The sequence below is a fragment of the Dermacentor andersoni genome, chromosome 9, assembly GCF_023375885.2.
Source record: "Dermacentor andersoni chromosome 9, qqDerAnde1_hic_scaffold, whole genome shotgun sequence".
In the NCBI taxonomy this organism is placed as follows: domain Eukaryota; kingdom Metazoa; phylum Arthropoda; class Arachnida; order Ixodida; family Ixodidae; genus Dermacentor; species Dermacentor andersoni.
Window position 1 is genome coordinate 41,811,604 of NC_092822.1, and position 13,848 is coordinate 41,825,451.

The 13,848-nt window shown below is 43.7% G+C and overlaps 1 protein-coding gene across 2 annotated transcripts in view; it reads left to right on the forward strand.

Annotated features, from left to right (window-relative positions):
- LOC126527645 (uncharacterized) overlaps positions 1-13,848 on the forward strand; it is a 202,351-nt gene that overhangs the window by 141,109 nt on the left and 47,394 nt on the right. The gene's annotated exons all lie outside the window — the stretch shown is intronic.

Below are 13,848 nucleotides of genomic sequence, written 5' to 3' on the forward strand. Positions count from 1 at the left end.
TGGCTGCTGCCTTCAGCGCCAATATTTCCCTAGTTCTCAGAGTAGGATGTATAATTAATTGCCTCACCAAATCTAAGCAATAGTGAGTAAAGGACCACATAGCTAGGAGAGGATCAAGATAAGGGTAATTTTTTTTTTTGTATTGAAGCTTGCCCTGCAGCCAAGTTCTTAATTTAAACGCATTTGTGGAGGCACCCACTCTCGCAGAAATTGCAAGTGCCATCCAATTTATCTTCCATGTACCGACGTCTGTAACTGTCTGCTCAATAAATTTATTGACTGCGTATGTTCCCGCCCACACGTCAAGTTGCGTATCATCTGGGTTCCTGAATGCCCAATTTACAACAGCTATTCATTCGTAAGTGCTTTCATTTTTGCAACTGGCTGGTCACCCTTGCTAATTTATACGTCCAGCATCCCGACTGCCGGATATTTCATGTTACGAAGAATGAATAGTGTACAAGCGCTTTGCGAATACGGCCTCTAGGACATTCCCTCTATCCCTGACAATGAGCGTGCGCACGCGCTCACCCACGAACTCGCAAACCAGGCACTAGGAGAGGCCGAATCTGGTGCCCGAGGCGGCGCACCCCTAAGCGGACCCTTACGCACTCCATCGACCAATCTATCTGTCTCTGCCCCCCCTCCCCCCTTCCCATTGAAACCCACCCTGAAGCTGTCGCGCGGCGTCAACTTCCAAATCAGTCGTTCCGCCTGCCTTGCCACGCTTCAATTGTTTCAATCCAGTACGGTACACGTATCTCCCCATCCTTTCTGCGGCGACTTCGCCACTCTTAACCGCGCCTACTAGATGTGTCTCCAATACACCACACCACCCTCCTATCCCCTTACCTATCCATTCCGACTGGAAAGAGGTGCTGTCGAACTCTGATTTCGAAGCCCCAGCGCCGGGCTCAGGACATCCAACGTCTAACATGGCTTCAAGACTAAGGACTCAATCCTTCCATTGAGAACTTCCATCCCACCTCACTTCAACGAATGTTTTCTCTCTCTCTCTCTCTCTCTCTATCTCTCTCTGAAGTTAGGTCACCTTCATTTCATTCGCATATCTCCGGTTTACACTGAATACTAAAAAGGTGACAGGAGCAGTGTTCGAGTATCCTTCCATTTTACTATAGGTGGTGCTATTCACCGCGATAATGCTGACTGATTATTTTTGATGTGTCAGAGAAAGATTAAGGACATGCCAGAAAAAAATGCCCTTACCACCTTCGGCTGTCACGACGAAGAAAGCGCAACAAACGAAGAACGCCGTCAAAGCCCGTGGCATTGTCTTTTCCATGGCGTGATTGTTGGCCTATGTAAACGGAAAGGAAAGTTTAGCTAAACATTGATTCCGTCTTCCGTCGAAGCTTTTCTTTCACTTAGACACACTTATGACAGAGAGAGAGAGAAATAGCATATGCAATCAAGAAATGTACCAGGACAACTGTCTCGTTGGTTGATCTGCGCCACTGAGAAGCGGACAAGGGTAGAAATGAGAAGAGAGCAAACTAAGATACCTGTTTAAATAGTCCGCGCTTATCCTAAGATAAGTTTTAAATGTACTAAAAACATAAATTACTTCGACCTTACGTCTGGTGCGTTTGATATGTGTTTCAGCTCACCCTGGTTAACTTTTAAATGAAATGGCCGGAACACTCGCTCGTACATCTCTAGATGAACCAGTGATGTCTGTTCTGCCGGCTTCTCTTGATATCACCTCGGTTAGACTTAGAAAATTTTCTCGTTTAAAATACTGCTCAAAACAAACGTTCCAATTAACATGCTCTAACTGTTTGCTTTTCCCTTGGAAATAAATGGCGTACTACACGTAAATTGGAAATATGCCTCACAAAATTACGCTGCCGTATTTGACATTCAATATATATTTAGACAAGTTTGGTATGGCACTGTCACCTTGATGCCATATTTGCAATGAACCTGATACTACTGATCATGTTTATTAATCTGCTGTCGATTTCATTTCCAGAGGAAAGAAAGCAGTTTGAAATTCCATTTCGGAAATTAGGCACTGCTGTAAACACTGAAAATATTCTTCAAGTCATCCACAATGGGTTTCAGCCACAGGAACGTATGCAGTTCCTTTGTGGCACTAAGTAAAGAGTTGTTTAACTTATTGATTTATCAAATGATATTCCGCGAAATACTAATGTGAAATTGGTTAAAATTTATTACCTTCAAATTTTCCATCGTTTCATAAAGCATATATTTCTCTACAAAAATGCAGCTAATATTAGTTTGCCCATTTCTACTACATGTAAAATTTCAACTTTACTCTGGCATATGCTTTTTCTCTAAAGTTTTCTCTCCCGCTACCCGTTTAACCACTGGCTTCTTGGTCAAAAAGCCGCAGTGGATACGTACCATAATACAGCAACCAAGCAAGCAAGCAAAACAAAGGAAAAGAAGGAGCAAAGGAAAAGTAAAAAGATAGCAAGACAAAATCAAGACCAAAGCAAGGCAAAAGCAAAGGAATATAAAAGCATAAGCCAAACAAAACATAAGCAAAACTAAAAGCAAAATGTCAGAGGTACCTGGCAATTTTCACACCTTTTCATGCAGTGCTGACTTTTTCAGAAAACACACCAGTTTATTCAAGCCAATGCTGGATGAGAGTTAAGGTGTCGCTGTGCTCCAGCAGGGCTTCCCATCATCTCAGTGATTCCGAAAGGAAGTTTCTCATGGTCATTATTATCATGATCATCATCATCGTAATCATCATCACTTCGCCCTGTCCTTTGAAAGACGAACGTCTCTTCCACTGATGATGAATTACCCCTGCGTTGCGCCAGTTCGCCCCATATCACGCCTGCAAATTTCCCAATTTTCTCGCACCACCCAACTCTGTCATCCTCAACTGCACTTGCCTTCTCGGCATCCTTCATGTAACTCTAATAAAAGAACTAGAACATCGGCTACCCCCCTTTGCTCTTCGATGCATTCCGCTGTTCTCCCGGTTTTGTAAATGTTACAACTATTATTTTCCGTTTAATCAGTTCATCATTTCAATCAACCTATAATTTAATCTTATTCTTTAGCCTCTAATATTTTGCCCTTATATTAGAATCACTAGAATTCAATCACCGTACTCTTTTCTTTTCAAGTATAGTGTTAAGCTGCCGGTCGTGACTTCTTAATACCAGCCGTATCCTCTTCGAGACTTTTTTAATTTTTGTGTAATTTGTTTTTGTTGGCTAGGGCACCCTGTCAGCAACTGGCCGCGATAAACATATTCATTCGAATGCTGTTAGACCACAATGGTACGTCTTCACCCTCGTCTACGGGTCGCCCACCATGGTATGGTTGAAGTTTGCATGCGCTGGTATTTATAGCTAGATCAACGTATAGTTTACTTGTTATGAACAAACGGAGTCTGGTCGCAGCCGAGATAAGGGCCAAGGCAAGCAAGAACGGGAACATGGCGTCTTACCAAACGCCGCTGAGAGCCTTGCAGAAAAGATGCTGGCGAGCTGATCGATCCTAACAGCGTGCCCCAAGCGCTGCTTGGCAGTGCACGCCACACACGGCCATTTATGTCTCTGAGAAAATCATACATCATACCTTGTCCGGAAATTTTCTCCTTTATTCACGATTGCCTGTTGCTGTCGGCGCAGTTGCTGATTGCATTATGACAGCACCGCCTTTTCTGGCTTGCCGCTGAAACGACGGCATTCTTATGTTCTTTACGGCGGGAGACTTATAGGTAGCCAGCATAAATCATTTACTTGCGAAACTTATTCCTTTGTAATACATTGTAGACCTGGACGAGGAAATGACCGGAGCAATTAAACCGCAATTCATTCACTGTGGCAGGACAAGGACTTTGCTTCGTTTTGTTTTTTTGACTGTGCAGATTGCCTCATGTGTGAGAAGAGTCCCACAAATTTACGTTATGGCGCCCACCAATAGATTGACAAGCTGGGAAACTTGGCCCAGTCCATACGAATGGGTAATGTGCGGTGCGGCTAAACCATGACCATGGCCCTAGTAACAAGGCTACGCAGGGTATTGCAGTCACCCACATAGGAGTTGTGACGCTAGGTCGAGTTTCAGCGATTCTTTGCACCACCTCACTTTCTCTGCCGTCCTTTACTGCGATTTTCTTCTCTTGGCAACCGTTGCGATACTTGCTTCGTAAAGGCTGGATGAGGCAGTAGCAGTGGAACACAACGTAACATCAGAATTGTTTGCGTAAACAATAGCGACTCTTTATAGCCTGTTTCTATCCTCCGTGGTAGCTTAGCAGCTATGGAGTTCTCCTACTGAGCTAGAGGTCCCGCGTTCGATCCCTGGGCTTTAGTAACAATTTGATGCGGGCAAAATGTAACAATGCTCGTGTTAATATCATTAGTTTCGCAGTAAAGAACCCCGACTGGTCTAAATTTTTTCGGTGTTTCCCACTACGGCGTGCCTCGCAATCAGAGTTTGGTTCTGGCACGTAAAACCTCAGACATTATTCGTTATAACTGGTTATAAATTTTGAAACTTTCGCCGATAGCTATCTTTACAAAATCGGAACTTCCGCATATATTCGATGCCAATTCTTCGTCCAAGGACGCGATGGTTGGCAGGGTCTGAAAGAGAAAGCAAAGACTTCACTGAGTTGCGGTGGAAGAAGGAACTGCATGATTGAAGGCCGAGTAAACGAATCATAAATTTAGCCGACTCATAAGCCGTAAAAACAGCGATGCGCAGCGATATGCACTACTTTCTTTTTGTTGTTCTCTTTATTTTTCACGAACGTTTCTTCAGACTCGCCTGCGAAAGATGTACTTGTTCAGCCTATTCTGGTGAATTTCTGTTAGACTCAAATCAGCGCCTTAAAAGCTGTGCTCTAAGCTTTATATCGATTGTTCATTGTAGTAGTGCCAATATGCTTAGTTACATAAGATGCCGCAATAAAGCTAAATATAAAGATGAACCAATTCCACGAGCATTGCAGTTTCTTTTCCAGGTGTTAAATTTAGCGTAGCAAGTTTAATACGTCAAAAAATGTTAAGCACGAGAAAGTTTAAGAATAATTTATATAATAGCATTTTAATACTGTTAATCAAAATTATTTTGTTGTGGGTACCTCTACAAACAAATTATTATTCATTAGCTACCACACAACTTCGATACGGAAGTATCCCCCAGGGACAAAAATGAAAGTAAAGAAATTTAATTTCCTTTCTTGACTTGGGTCAGTGTTTGGTCATTGCAGGGTGAATAAGACACTGTTGAAATTGGCATTTAGTGAAAGTGGTGCGAGTAGCATACTCATTCACCATGACAGCTATGTTCGGGCCGCTGCTGGGTGGGGCAGGTTCGCAGGCCTAGAATACTACGGCCCTCTCGTTCAAATACAGAACAAGGGCCTCGTTGTTGGTACGTTCATGAACGATCGTCTTCAGGGATTTAAGTAAATCATTCGCTCCATACACAAAAACCGACAGCCCTATTCAACTTACCGCTGTGAATTGTTCAGAGCAAACTCCCCGCACCCAAACTATATATATATATAGACAGAGAGATAGAGAGAAAGGAAACCTGCAGCTGGCACACATTTGAATGAAATGAACTGTTTCTTCACTGGACTCTCGGCTGTGGCATGGCCTTCATTAGAACGGAGCCACACCTGAAACGTTATCAAGGGAACATTTCGTTTCAAATGTGTGCCAACTGCATGATACCCTGACCTATAGTATCCTTCCTTCAAGCATCTATATATATATATATATATGAAATTTGAAGGCGCATTGTAGCATTGCCATCAGAATTTTCGTAACGTATTCAGTGACCAAAATTTCACGACGCGTGGCAGTCCTCTCTCTCTCTCTATATATATATATATATATATATGTATATAATGTGGAAACAAAAGGCATTCACTTGAGGAGTCTCCTAAAGGTTGAAGGCCCAGAGCAGTTCGCACAGCTTCCCTGCAACCTGTGCACTGTCTTCGTGGATCACGCCACGCTGTATGTCAATGTAGCAGTGACGTTCACCGCGCTGGACGCCCAATGGCCACTTCACCATAATTTTTCGAAAATTAAGGCTTCCCGAACCCGAAGGTTACATTCAAAGGTTGAAGGTGAGATCAGAAGTTCTTCCTTGTATGGCGCGCAAGGACCACAGGAGAAATACGAATACGTTGCCTTCCTGCAACGACGCCAACAGCTTTATTTTTAGACCGCTTGACGCGACTTATCATACGATCTCGCTTTCATGTGAGAACAATTTGAAAACTCTGAAAGTTGTGGACGACGGCTTTTGAAACTTGCATTGTAATCCTACGAATATGATCTTTATGGCACCTTGTATCTCGCTAACAAAAAACGTTATCTTCCTTCGTAAAGCAGCACAAGTTCGATAACTTCTTACTTAGTGCACATAGCACCCAGTTTTTTTTTTTATTTATCCTAGAAGTTCCTTTTAAATCAAAAACTATTGACCAGCTTTATTTTAATGTTCGAGGTTCAGCTCCCTATAGAGCTCCACAGCGCAGTCAGTGGATTTTCGCTAATATTATTTGCTATCTAGAATTATACTTCAAAAGCGTGCAGCAGTCACTTAGCGGGCTCATTTCTTACGAAGCAATACCAATAAAAGTCCGCTTCATCCGTTCATGTCTTGGCAGATCATAATATCCTCTTTCTAGTTGCCCTCGTTCATGGGCCGACAATCAAAAATTTGTGGCCACTGTCCGCTGTATAAATTTTGGAACAGGGCACGTCGGACGCTTAATAGGGTTGTCGTGTTTTGAACCCAGGGCTCAAGTGACGGATGGCATGATTACCACTCTAGCTGCTAGACACCAACTTAGGGCATGGTCTTGTAACGGGCATTTTTAGAAGCACTGAATGTTCGACTAGTTTTCACTTTCTTTTAGTTTACCCTTTGGCAGTCGAGACCTTACATTTGCTACGCCGCTATATAGTCTCTCGTTAGTTTGTCCCCACAGGTCTCACATTCGGTTGTCGGGTTGGAAGAGAAGCCTAATACTTGTGTTCAACATCATTCTTACTCGAATTCGATGCACCCACCCTTGCCATTCGGTTTTGCCCTGTTTTTTTTTTTCTATGTTCTCTATAGTGCATTCGTCCCAACTTGCCCAACCTATATTCATTCACTGTATGCTTCCTTATCATCTCGTTTTGAATTATTTAATCTTTTTTTTTTAGAAAGTAACCTTAAACTGTCAATCCCCCCACGTCTAAAAAAAACTGAAGTCTTAAAGAGGCCTTGACACACTTTTTGAACGTAGTAAGACAACGTAATAGTCGATCTGCAGAAGAGGCTGCTCGGAACATACGAGCCATATATTACTGCACGCACGCAGCAAGTAATTTACCAGTCTCGTGTATAAAGCAACAAAACTCCGCTTACTCTCGTTTCCGCAATGCAGCGTCATCGGGAGCAGCTGGCCCGCCGTCGCTATTGGCTGATGTCATGATCGCGAGAGCATTTTCTGTATTACATAATTGCTAATTTCTAGTTAACTGCAAAATAGATATGCCTACATAGATATGCACATAGATACAGACATATACATACATACATACACATAGATACATACACATAGATGCATATACATAGATATGCAAATAGATATGCACCTACATTTGGAAGCTGCACGTGGTGTCTGAGAGATGGAAACGGCGCCCTGCGGAGCGTAGTCTACCGCGGCTACCACGGGGTGGCGCGGCGAGCACTCTGAAAGCCGTAACACCCTACTTTTCCGATCAGAAAACAGCGCCAAACCACAGGACGTAGAAGGGGACACAGACCACAGTGCTGACTAACAACCAAGTGTCTTTATTCTTTCAGTCAGCATACATACACTCTTCCGCCGCTATCACAAAGCACAAAAGCAACAGAAATTCAACATGCGCAGGGGCACTAAATTGCAATCTATGAGACAGGAAGGCTATCTCCTTCGGAAGGGGAAAAATGGAGGGGAGGCTTACACATGTTTCACCGCTATTATGAGTGTGAAATGCTTCGGAAATAACACGTGCGCGGTCATCGCGGTATTTTGACATTTTGGCATCCTGCTCGTAATCGTGAACCAATCGGCCCAAATGCGCACTCTTCTGCACCGTACTTCTCGGTTGGGCTCTGCCCCCTTAGCTTTTCCACTGTGTAGCTTCCAGCGCCCTAGCGAAGACGAAAAGAGGGAGAAAGCTGCGTATCGGTGCGATAACTCCACTTAGGATTGAAGGATTCGCAAAAAAATATTTTGAGGCTTGAGATTAGTGAGGCGATATCCTTTAAAAATGAGGCAATTGTGCAATCAGTTTAGAAAAACTGTTTCAGGGCCCCTTTAAAGCGGTATGCACAAAGAGTTTTTAACCTGTTGGAGTACTATATCCAGCTCGCGTTTTGTCAGACCGACTGTTCTTCTGTAATCACCTGTATTCCCTTTGTGCGGGTCATATGCGACAAAACACTTACTTCATCCACAGTTTCGTACAATACTCATCTTGGTTTCACCTCATAATAACCATACTCGAGAACAGGAGAAATGCGCCCAACATCCTTGGCATCCTGCCTCTTGATCAACTGCAGCCTGAGTGACTATGGATCTGACTTCCTCACTGTCTTTTAGTGGCCATATGGCGTCTTAATACCTGCTACAGCCCTGAGACTTCTGGAAATGCGCCTAGTGCTCTCTGTGAGCGTGCAAGCCTCTAAATAAGGACGTGAATGTCATTATGAGAAAACAGCTCACTGAAGAATGTGAAGCCTGGCTTCTTTCAGCGAGGCGGCGCATGCGGAAATGAGCTATAGGACTCGCCGTAGGACCAGGACGGCGGCCATGAGATCACCAATTGGCTGGTTGACTTCCGTTCCCGAGTGTGGCCGAAGTGCAGATGACGGTGGTGATACTCGTCTTCAGAAAGACATGAGTACTTCGCCAAAAAAGAAGCATACTTCTCTAATGGTTTAGGACTGTGTCGGCGCTGAGAGGAGCACCCGGGTAATGATGGCCCGAAGATGACAGGATATCGCTACTATACGTCTTTAGTGTAACGACGTCGAGTAACCAGCTGTGACCAAGCGCGCGGATAATTTTTTCTGCCATGGTTGTGAGCTGTGTCCTATTAGGCGAACGGAGGAAGACGACACATCTCTCCTTCGTACAAAATAGAATGCCCTTTGCTTTCAAAAATTCTCAATCCAAATAACTCAGTCGCGCTGTTCTCGGCTGTTTCTTGTTAAGCTGTAAGCCGTCACTAATCCACATTAGGCTTACACTGTAACATGTTGTCCTTGTTACTCTTGCTGGAAACAAAAGCCAGAAACCAAGAATCCGCACAGATTGGCGATCTTCGCTTAGCCAAGTTGGAATTCTTTAATTCATCTCAGACACAATATTTCCGAAAAACAGCTTTTTGAATGCAAGACTACCAACCTTGTGTTAGACATGTTAGGGCAAACGCATAAGTTACTTTTTTTTCTGTTGAGAAACGTTGATGTTCCTATCCGCCGAAAGTGGGTCAGTGGCTATGGTGTCGAACTGCTAAATACTACTTCGGGTGAGCGAATTGTGGCCGCGGCGGCCGCATTTCGATGCGGGCGAAATGCAAAAACGCCCGCGTTCCGTGCATTGGGGGCACGTTAGAGATTCCCTAGTGGTCAAAATTAGTCCGGAGTCCCCCGCTACGGCGTGCTTCATATTCGAATTGAGGCTTTGGCACGTAAAACGCCAGAATCCATCCAGTCTATCCAAAGTTCGTGTTCTTGTACAACTGATCGTATTAACCGATGTCCCTCTATGCAGTTCTTTTTTTTTTTTTTTTGCAACGGGATTACAATGTACAGTAGTAGGCGGTAATTGGAAGTTGCATTTACAGAATGCACAGCTTTGTGAAAAGCGTAAAGTACAAGAACAACGAATCACAAGAATTATAATTATCAAGAGGTGATAACATTATTCTTGCGGCGGAGTGGCAGCCAGAAATGCTGCGGCGCAACCCAGGGCTCAACTGCATTGACGAATTGTGTCCGAGCCACGGGATGGCGACAGAGCTTTCTAGTGTGCCAAATCTCGTCTTTTACACAAGAAAAGGTACTTAACAATGTGACGTTGGGAGTCCGAGTATATTACTAATGTCCCGATTATGATGGATAGCTCACGAAAAGTACATGTCGCTGCCTCGGCATCCCCATTAAAAGGCCATTTATGCTTACATATAATTTCATTCCAGCATTGGCGCCTTGGAACCCACCTAGATGAAAGAAAATAATGTGTATGTGTATGTGTATTACACTCGTATGTGTGAATCGGTAATGAGCGATGATGAATTTTACGTTTACTGAAATGTATTCACATAATTTTGCGGCCTTTTTAATTGCATGCAGCTAGTCCTCCTCGCTCTATGTCGACTCTGGTCCCACTGTTTTCCCTTCAATCCTCTCCACATTCGCGTCACCTTTTGTTGCCCACTTCACTACTCTGTAGCCAAGTTCTTAAGTTTCCTGCTGTCGACTTCATTTCTTGCATGTTGTTCAGCTTGTGCATTCGTGCGCCTACCTGCAGTGGCCCGTACCCTTACTGGTGGATTGGGCAACAATCTTCACATACCGAATGGCACCTGCCAAGTGGCTCGTATCAAGCTCCACATTATTCGTCGCGCCAAGTTGTCACGTTGGATAAATGCCACATCGTCCTGAAGTGTCTACTCGGGCACATAGCGAATGGCACAAACCCAGCAGCGCAAGTTGTCTCCTCGACCCAGCGGCCTATATTCAGTGGCACGTATTCAATCGCCCAAGTTGTATGCTCGGCAAAGCAGCAGACAGCGGCAAACGACAAACAGCCAGCAAGCAGTACGCCGAAGGTGGGCGGAAGAGGCCGGAAAACAGAGCTTCGCTTTTAAGATGTCAAGCAAGAGCGTGGCTATGGATTGGAACTACTGGAGTGAAGGCACCTGAAATCATATTAAATGGCGAGAATAACCTAGTCGTGTTTATAGTTCTCTAGCAGAAGTTTAAACTAGCTAAGGCTCCTACCATACTGACCTCCGATGTATCTAATAGAGATAACGGCAGCAACGCTACAAACTTCGACAGTTGTTGTGTTGTCAATTTGTGCACTCGAGTTTCGTTGCTTACTAGTGGCACTGAATACCTTCTCTGGGCCGTAGAGTCTCCGTTCACTGGTTCCTCTCCTGAAATTGAATCCCTCAACCACTTTTTTTACTGAAAGGAATAATATGCATTTCGTGCTTCCTGCTTCGAGAAGCATTCAATGTGTTTTACCTCCTCTCTGGAGTTTGCCCTACACTTTAACGGGATATTCCCGTAACAGAAATCACAATAACAAATTTGGATCAGTAAGCTTCGAGTTAATATGAAAATATCTTACAGTAGAGTTTCCTCCTAGCGCACTTCTCCAGTTCTTAAAGAAACAAAAGAATAAAGAAGTTGGGATGGGTTTTCTAATTATTTTTCTGCTTCTAACCTAAACGCCTAACATGTAGGCGTGGCGGTACCTGCCTCCTCAAAAGGAAACAAATCCTCATTTTAGCCATACTGATTCGCAGCTGCCTCATGATAAATCTTTCTCTATGTATCGGTGTCTATTATTTCAACCTTAATAATGCCTTCTGTAAAGTGTAGATAAATTATCTCTAAGTCAAGCTTCTCGGGGATATTTCGTTTATGAAGGCAACCACTTTCACTGCCATAGCGTAGTCTTTATAAGAGTGCGATCTTTAAGCCGTGTAAAAACCACACTTTAGTTATTGTTCAAAATATTAAAAAAACAGGGACCTTCGCTTTAGTTACACATAAATTATTGTTGTAGTTGGCTATCGAGTTCCTTCACAAATTTTTGAGGATCTGTGAAAGTTCTAGTGCATTCCAGTGAAAGCGAGCTAATCGCTTTAACTTACTTATAGTTACTTATACTTACTTGTGCTTGATTTAATGAAAGTGTGCATGTGCTTCTATTTTAGACAATGCACTTTGGCTAATAGCAGAAAGAAGTGCAAATCCGCTAAAATAAATCAGGAGATTCAGCGATTCTTTCGGCTGCGAACTCATTTATAGCAGCAGTAGTATTCAAAACCAGTGAACACCCCCATTTCATTTTCGCTTGCCTTCTTTTTCCTCAAATAGTTGTGTTCACCTCCTTCGGACGGATGGGCAAAACGTCAGCAGTTCCAGGGTTCGTGGTTGAAGAGGGGGGGGGGGGGGTAATAAGTACGGTCGTAAAAATAACGTAAGCAGTGGACAAACACATGTGATATGAATTGTGTTTAAATGACACTCTTGTCAGGAGTGCAATAACGTAGTGCCACCGATGAGATTTGAGCGGAAGTGTTTCGTTGCGAAAGGCCTTTTTGGGATCCAATGTGAGATGTTGCGTTTAACTTAAAGCCCGGTTTTTCGAAACATAACGAGAACGAGTGAACTGCTCAACTACCACGATAAAGCAGCAAGCAGGTGTTTGTAACTGTGTTACCTATAGCGTGGAATCTTCTGATGCTAACCGTGACTTGTAACTTTTGCAACTTCTTTTTCGATTCAGATGTTTATTTAATTCCAGACAAATGCGATTGACCTATTTACTTATATTCACTGTTTACCTCGCTGCGTAAAAAGTGTGATGCATGTATGCTACCATTCACTTAAAATAACTTATTTTTTTTCCTTTGTTGGCGGATATTCAGATTATCACTACAACAATACAACGGGAGCGCGCTGTCTTCACCCATTCCTGTTTTGCTCGAAAATATTTCAGCAAAAAATAAAAATAATAGCAATTTCCATATAACTTGCGGACTACATGAATGCTTAGGAAACACGAATAAGGCGATTCGTCTGGGAATCCCCGAAGCTCTGTTACCGCGCACATCTTTCATCGCTTGCAGTCATCTGTGACTGATGCTGTTCCCTCCTGCGTTTACGGAGACATTCGATGCGCAACATCGGACCGTGGAAAAAAGACCGTAACGCTTCTTCTTAGCGCGTGGAGACTTTTGGTGGCGTCTACTGGCCATTAAGAGACATCGGCTGTCCGAGATCGTGGCAGTACTGGTCTGAAACATGCGAAAGACGCAGCGTGACGTAGTAATGCTCGTATAGGCCTCATTTGTGACGCAAGACCGGGGCCGTACCAATCGAACAGAGAGAAATAGAGAGAGAGAGAAAGCTCTTTAGTGAGCTAGAAAGAATCCTGTGCCGCAAGTGTAAGCACATATACATGGTACTCTGCACACAGAAGGGGATCAAAGGCAAATGCCATACGGAGAGGAGGTCGGCAGAAAAAGAAGAAAAATAATATGAAAGCAATATATTATCACGGTTTGTACAGGGGACACGATGGTTATGGTATTGGTGTAAAAAGGTGTAGCGCTTGTGAATGGTTTCAGCGTCCGGAACGATATCGGAAGTAGAGCCTCCAAGGGAGAGCTCGTAGTATTTCGTTTCCTTATGACGTCGTGCTGGATGACAGAAACACATCAATGGAGCCACCGTGTCGAAGCAACGCGAGGCCTATAGCCACACTGCGCACTCACTTTGAAAAGTTTATGTAAACGTCATCAAACGGAAAAAAGGTAGGCGATACGCCGACCACAAAAAATCAATCTTTTCAAAGAAAGCAAGGTCGTTCCCCGACCAGATGGTCGGATCAGACTGAGGGGAAGAGTATCCCAACCAGACCGGCTTCCTTTGAACCTTGCCCTTCCTGTATCACCTTGCGAGGCTAGTTTTCGACGTTCTGTTTTCCGTCTTTTTCAGTCGGTTCCCAGATGCGAAAGTGGATTTCGATCGTTTCGACAGTGCGATGGCTGCTCAAAGGCAAAATATGTCTTGAAATTTTCGATGACA